The following is a 7,355-nucleotide window of genomic DNA, read 5'->3' as shown; positions in this document are numbered from 1 at the left end:
GCAACCAACCCAGGCTCTAAAGGGGAGCTAGACCCCCGCTGCGCACAGGAGGGAGAGAAAAGCATCCCCTTCATACAGAACAACTGGCCAATACCACGGGGTCAAGAGGAACCTCAAAGGCCTGGGAAGAAGCCCCCTATAGTAAGGTGCAGGCAGGCACTCGCCATCACCAGGCAATGTTGCGCAACAAGGCCAAGGAGGCCAAAAAAGGCCCCTCAAGGGCCAAGATCTCAAGAAACCAGAAGGGACCCTCTAAAAGCTATGGAGAAAGGAGGGGGAAGCCTCGGAGGAAGAGGATCCATGGGTGACAGAGAGGCAGCAGTCGGAGGAACCCCCGACGCTGCCACAGGGGCAAGAGGTCACGAGCAAGGGGCTGCAACAGTGCTTTAAGGCATTCAGTGACCAAATGACGGCTACCCTTCAGACACAATTAAGCCTAATGCGCACAGAACTTGCACAATCCCTGCAGGAAATCAAAGGCGACAGTTGAATTGATACAAATGAAAACGCCATTCAAGAACTCAATGAAAACACCCGGAAGATAGATGCATTAGCGAAGCAGCAGGCGGTAGCGACACAACCTGGAGCTCCAAGCCAAGGACTTGGAGAACCGCTCGGGAAGGTCCAACATCAGGGTGAAGGGGCTGCCAGAAAGTGTGAGCAATGCCGACCTCAGGGAAACAATGCAGCACGTGTTCAAAGATTTGCTGGACATGGCTGGGGGAGAAATTCTCATAGCTAGAAGGTCTGCAGCGAGAAGAACCCGGGGCCAGGCCAAGAGAAGTGGCGATGGCTTTACAGCAATACGACCAAAACAAATGGATCCTCCAAGCAGCGAGGAAAGCAACCCTGATAAAAGTGAACAGCGCCATCACAACTGTTCCAGGACCTGGCCAAATCCATACTAACAATGAGGAGGCAAATGGGCCCGGTGACCAAAGCCCTTACCAAAGCCCAGATAAGATCCAGGTGGACATTCCCCTTTGGACTGGTCTTCAAGTGGGAAGGGCGCCAACACCACATCACTACTTTGGATGAGGGACCCAAGATCCTGAATATTGAAGAAGGGTGTGCAGGGGGAGGACCTAATAGGAGGCCAGAACATGAAGGCCACCAAGAGAAGCCATGTGAGTGGAGAAGAGTAGAGAGGTCAGAGACAAGACACAAACAATTGCGGGGTCCTTGCGGGGGCAGAGGGGGTAGCAACCGAAGCCCCAGGCTGAATAGGCTGTCCACTTAGCAGCAGCGGTGGGGGATCACGAGACAAGGGTTAAGACCCGGTGGGGTTACACAGGGAATGTCAGCCTAAGGGTCGGCTCCGGGAGTCCGGGGGGTGACGGATCTTGGAAACAGGGGAGAGCAGAGGAATGCCTCTCCCTGCACAGTTATTCTCTGGGATGGGAACGAGATCCAGCAACCTAGGACGATGATACGGCTTGGGGAAGTTGAGCCGAGTCCAGCCGGAGGGGGCAAAGTTATGGCCTGGGGAAGTTGAGCCGAGTCCAGCCGGAGGGGGCGAGAGGGAGGGTGGGGGGCTTAAATCGAGTGGGATCGTTTCGACATGGTTACTCTCAGGACGTAACGGGGTATGGGTAAGGATCCAAATACTAAAACTCAATGTTAGAGGACTAAACACACCGACTAAAGAGACGGAAACTGGAGAACCTCCTCCAGGATACCAAACCCGACACTGTGACGCTCCAGGAGACCCATATCCGTAAGCAAGACAGACACAGAATGACGTTGAGAGGGTAACCTCAGGTTCTGCAGCCCAACGACAAGAGCAAAGCTTGAGGGGTCCTCATAGCGTTTAGGCACCTACCTGACGTTGAAATAATAGGCACAAAAGCCAACAAGGAAGGTAGATTGCTCTTGGGGGTGTCCAGCTACAATGGGGGGTGGCCTCTCACAATTGCCACAGTGTACGCCCCCAACTCAGGGCAGGACGAATACTTGCAGGCGGTTTTGCAGAAGCTACAACAGTTAACAACGAGCCAGCTAATACTGACCGGATTTTAAGTTGGCGTGGTGCCCATCCACGGACAGAAGTGCGGCCAGGACACCCACATCTAAAGGCCCATCTAGTAAACTACAGGCTAGCATAACAGAATGGCATTAGCAGATACATGCCATGAACTAAAAGAGGACTCCAAGGGGTATACTTACTACTCACATGTGCACCGAACATTCTCAAGAATTAATTACATATTGGTTTTCAGAGACACTGCTTTGCCAAGTACGGATCAAAGAAAGGGAAACCATAGCCCTGCCCGACCACACTCCCCTGCAGCTAGAAATCCAATGGGAGGGAGGGGGGACCTCTGGAAGTGGCGGTTCCCCTGACATCTGCTGAGAGATGCAGTAATTTGCGACGAGATACACAAGTCCATCCGCAACTTCTTTGGGGAAAATAAGACCCCGGAGGTGCAGGAACATGTAGTATGGGACGCCTTTAAGGCAACCATGCGGGGGATGCTCATAGCAAAGCAGGCATCTCGAGCCAAACAGGAGAAAGCCCTCCAGGTGGACCTAGAATAGGGGTAATGGAGACCGATAGTGTGGGTAATGATCATGAGGGAGTATAGGCATATCAAAGGGCAAATCAATGTCCTTCTAGCTAAACAAGCAGTAAAATCGCTCCTATTCTTGAGGCAGAAGTATTACCTCCAGGCAAACAAGGCAGGCCGGCTCTTAGCCAGGTAGGTTAAACAGAAGGAGGCGGCAGGTACAATACGCCACATTCAGATGGTGGAGGGAGAGGAAACCACACCTACAGAAGAGATCCTGCAGGCGTTCACAGAGTTCTATACAAGCCTCTACTCTACGGAGGCACCGGAGAGTGACCTCCAAAAGGCCTTCTTAAAATCTTGCTGGCTAAAAGGATTAGAACAGAGCCAGCGTGACACTTTAGAAGGGACGATTACCTAAGACGAGGTGCATGCAGCGATCCAATCGCTACAACCAAATAAAGCCCCAGGCCCGGACGGGTACCCTGCCACATTCTATAAAGCATTCCATACCACATTAGTCCCGTTAATGGCATCCCTGTTCAACTCTGATACGGGCTGCATCTCCCAGTCCATGGAAGAGGCAAAGGTAATCCTCTTCCCTAAGCCAAACAAGAAACAAACCCTCTGTAGCTCCTACCGCCCTAATTGTAACGCTCACCTGATTCCCGTAGAGGCGCCGGTCTTGACTGGGCGTATACCGTATCTTCAAAGGTGATGTGTAACACACGGCTGGCTCTTTGGGATGGACCTCTGTGCACTGTATGTCTGACTCGAAGGGTAAGATGTCTGCAGATAGAAAATATGGGATTAAGGAACTGGGTTATTGAATGTCTCTCTCTTCTTCCCTTTCTCTTCTCCTGTAGAACCCCAAAGGTTAACGCTCTCACCTTAGGTAAGTGAACGCCGTGCTCTCCATCTGCCTCGGGGCATGGTGCTGTAACCAGTTTCTTCACTGGATAAGGGGAGCAGGCCTCTTGACTTCAGAGGACTGCTGTCCGTTGTTTACTGCACGAACGGTAAGTTTCGAGTAATTCTAATGTCTTTAAAGTCTTTAGTAATGATGTTTCTTGTTTTGCAGGGTTCAGGCGATGGCGGATGACAGGCTGAAGTGAGTTGAAGATGGAGCCCGTGTGATGAATAGAAGCGCCTGGAAGCACGTAAGTAAGCGATTGTTGCCTGCTTCACGATGCCCTCTAACTGTCTTTTTATTTTGCACTTACAAGTTTGGAGCGGCTGCAGGGTGCCGGAATACCCACTGGGTTAGATGTGGAAAGGAGTAATGGCACGTGAGTATTAAAGTTCCCCAATGTCTTTAAACGCACCTTGTTTTGTCTTTCAGATGCGGGATGCAGCGCCGAAGGCCTCCGGAGCGTGCGAAGAGTTGGTAAGCTTTTGTCTTTCAGATGCCGGAATGCAGTGTGAAGACCTCCGGAGCGCACGAAGAGTAGGTAAGCCTTTGCCTTTCAGATGCCGGAATGCAGCGCGAGGCGTTGGTGACAGCCGATGGACCAGGTAAGTGAAGAGCTGTCACTGAAGACCGTAATGCTAACCTGTTCTTTCTTGTCTTTATAGGTGTTGCTGAAGACTGGATTCAGGATGGTAAGCCTTTTTCCTTAGGCCCAGGATCAGATGCAGAAGACACGATGAGCGTTCTGCTGCAGAGGATGCAGAATAACGCAAAGCAAGATTCATCCATCGGGTGTGGTTTAAATAGCCTCCTGTAGTGCTTAGATGTCTCCTTCCACAGCCACGCCTAGGTAAGAAAAGAGTTCCTGCTTTCCAGAAGAGTTCCAGTGTTCTGAATCTAGGGAGTGGCTCCTGCCCCACCCAACAGGAAAAGTAGTTCCAAACAGAAGAGGATCAGAGGCTCAACTGGCAGGCAAGTAAGCAGCATGGTCTGCTGCAGGTAAGTCCACCCAAGCATTATGAGCCCGGCGCTTCCAGCGCTGGGACTGGGCATATTTATGAGCCTGGTGCCACTGGCGCCAGGACTGGGTCCAAAAGGTCCCAATTGGGACTGGTTGGCACTCGGAACCTGGGTTATGGATCTGCTTCCAAGGGAGTTGGGAAAACCCTGACCTTTTGGAAGCAGAGATCATGACAGTACCCCCCCTCAAGGTCCCTCCCAAACCGGGCTTCTCCGGGGGTTTTGGCTTGTCAGGAAATGTTTGGTGAAATCTTTTGATTAGGCGAGGAGCGTGGACATATTCAGCAGGTTCCCAGGTTCTCTCTTGGGGGCTGTAGCCTTTCCAGTCAATTAGGTAAAATAGTTTAGATTTGGAGATCTTGGAGTCCAGAATGCTTTTGACTTCAAACTCCATCAACTAGGATAGGTTTTGGAGATTTAGTTAGTCGGGTTTGAGGTTGCACGGGTTTTAATAGAGAGACGTGGAAGACCGGATGTATCTTCATGTGCGGGGGCAAGTCCAACTTGACCGCTACTGGGTTTACTATGGTATTGATGGAATAGGGACCAAGGTATCTTGGGTTGAATGTGTGTGGCCCTTTTAGAGGTAGATATTTGGTGGATAACCAGACTTGATCCCCTACTTGATATTGAGGGGCTTCCTTCCGATGTTGATCTGCTCCTTTCTTGTATTGTTCTTTAGCCCTTTGAAGGTGAGAAACAGCTTCCTTAAAGGCTTGGGTGATTGTAGAATGCATGTAGTCTACTGCTGGTGTTTCAAGATCTTGGAGGGGATCCAACTCCGAGGTTCGAGGGTGACTGCCGTACAAAAGAAAAAACGGGGTTTTCCCAGTTCCCGAATGGGCAGAGTTATTGTAGGCATATTCGGCTATCCAAAGGATGTCTTTCCAAGTTTTTTCAGTTTGTTGCAGCATGCAGCGTAAATACTGTTCCAGAGTTTGATTGGTCCTCTCGGTTTGTCCGTCGGTCTGAGGGTGGTGACTGGTCGATAGTCTCACATCAATTTGAGCCGACCGACAGCAACTTTGCCAAAAATGAGAAATAAATTGACTACATAGATCCGAAATTAGAACCGAAGGAAAACCGTGCAGTCGGACGATGTTTTCGAGAAATTCTCGGGCCAGAGTTGCTGCTGTTGGCAAGCCTTTGAGCGGAATGAAATGCGCCATCTTGGAGAATATGTCCACGATTACTAGAATCGTATTGTATCCGGAGCATGGAGGTAGATCGGTGATGAAGTCCATAGAAAGCGTATGCCAAGGGCGAGGTGGGATGTCAATAGGGCGTAAGAGGCCTGCTGGTCTTTCCTTTTGACTCTTGTTTTGGGCGCATACTCCAAGGACATTATAAAGTCTCTGATATCTTTTTTCCAAGACGGCCACCAGAAGTAGCGCTTGATCTTTTCTGAGGTCTTGGCCATACCGGGATGTCCTTCCATTAAAGAATCGTGATAACAAGAGATTACTTTTTTCTGTAAATCTGTGCTGGGTAGGTATAATCGTTCTTGGAAATACAATAAGTTGTCCTTTACTGCAAAGTCCTTTCCCTGCAGATGCCAATTCTGTATGTCTGCTGGAGTTACAAGTTGCCTGGCTTTATCCTTAACTTCCTCTATGGATTCTGTGGCGATTACACCCAGAATTCTTTGTTCGGAAATGATTGGTACAGGTTTAGGGTTGATCAAGTGTTCTTCCACTCCCATCCGAGAAAGGGCATCAGCTTTACCGTTCTTTGTACCAGGTCGATAGGTAATTATGAAGTCAAACTCAGCAAAGAATAATGCCCAACGGAGTTGTCTAGAGGATTGGGCTTTTGCGGTTTTCAAATATTGCAGGTTTCGGTGATCCGTAATCACAGTAACGGTGTGTCGGGCCCCCAGCAGATAATGCCGCCAAGCCTTAAAGGCAGACTTGATAGCCAGAAGTTCCTTGTCAGTAATCGTGTAATTGATTTCAGGAGGCGAGAATTTGCGGGACCAAAATGCCACGGGATGCAACTGATTGGTTACCGGGTCCTTTTGTGATAGAACTGCCCCCATGGCAAGGCTTGAAGCATCAGTTTCCACGATGTAGGGGAGTTCGGGGCGAGGGTGTTTTAAGATTGGTGCAGAGATAAATTTAGTCTTCAAATCCTGGAAAGCTTGTTCCGCCTCGGTAGACCATTCAAAACGTTTGTTTTTCTTTAACAAGGCAGTGATGGGCTGGACTATTCGAGAGAATTCGGGGATAAACCTGCGGTAAAAGTTAGCGAAGCCTAACATGCTTTGCACACCTTTTACGGAGGATGGTGATGGCCATTTGAGAACTGCATCGACCTTCTTTGAATCCATACACACTCCGCCAGGTGATAATATGAATCCCAAGAATTCAACTTCAGTCACGTTGAAAACACATTTTTCCAATTTAGCGAAAAGTTTGTGTTGACCCATTTTTTCGAGGACCATTTTCACGTGTTTGCGATGTTCAGATTCCGATGAAGAATAAACGAGGATGTCGTCAATGTAAACAACAACACACACATCTATGAGCTCTCTGAGGACATCGTTCATAAAATATTGAAAGGCGGCCGGGGCATTGCAAAGTCCGAAGGGCATGACCTGATATTCAAATAGCCCATACTTGGTGCGGAAGGCCGTCTTCCATTCATCGCCCTCTTTTACTCGTACCAAGTGGTAAGCTCCTCTAAGATCCAGCTTTGTATATATGCATGCTTTTCTGACTTGGTCAAGGAGTTCAGGGATCAAAGGTAACGGATATCTATTCTTAACGGTGATCTGGTTCAGGGAGCGATAATCTATACAAGTTCTAAGGTCTCCTTCCTTTTTTGGAACGAAGAACAAAGCTGAAGAAGCAGGGGACTTGGAAGGACGAATAAACCCATTTGCCAGGTATTGATCCAGGTATTGTCGAAGGTGAAGG

This window comes from Ambystoma mexicanum, chromosome 7p, assembly GCF_040938575.1.
Source record: "Ambystoma mexicanum isolate Mex_15411 chromosome 7p, UKY_AmexF1_1, whole genome shotgun sequence".
Classification (NCBI taxonomy): domain Eukaryota; kingdom Metazoa; phylum Chordata; class Amphibia; order Caudata; family Ambystomatidae; genus Ambystoma; species Ambystoma mexicanum.
Note: the sequence above shows the minus strand (reverse complement) of the source record.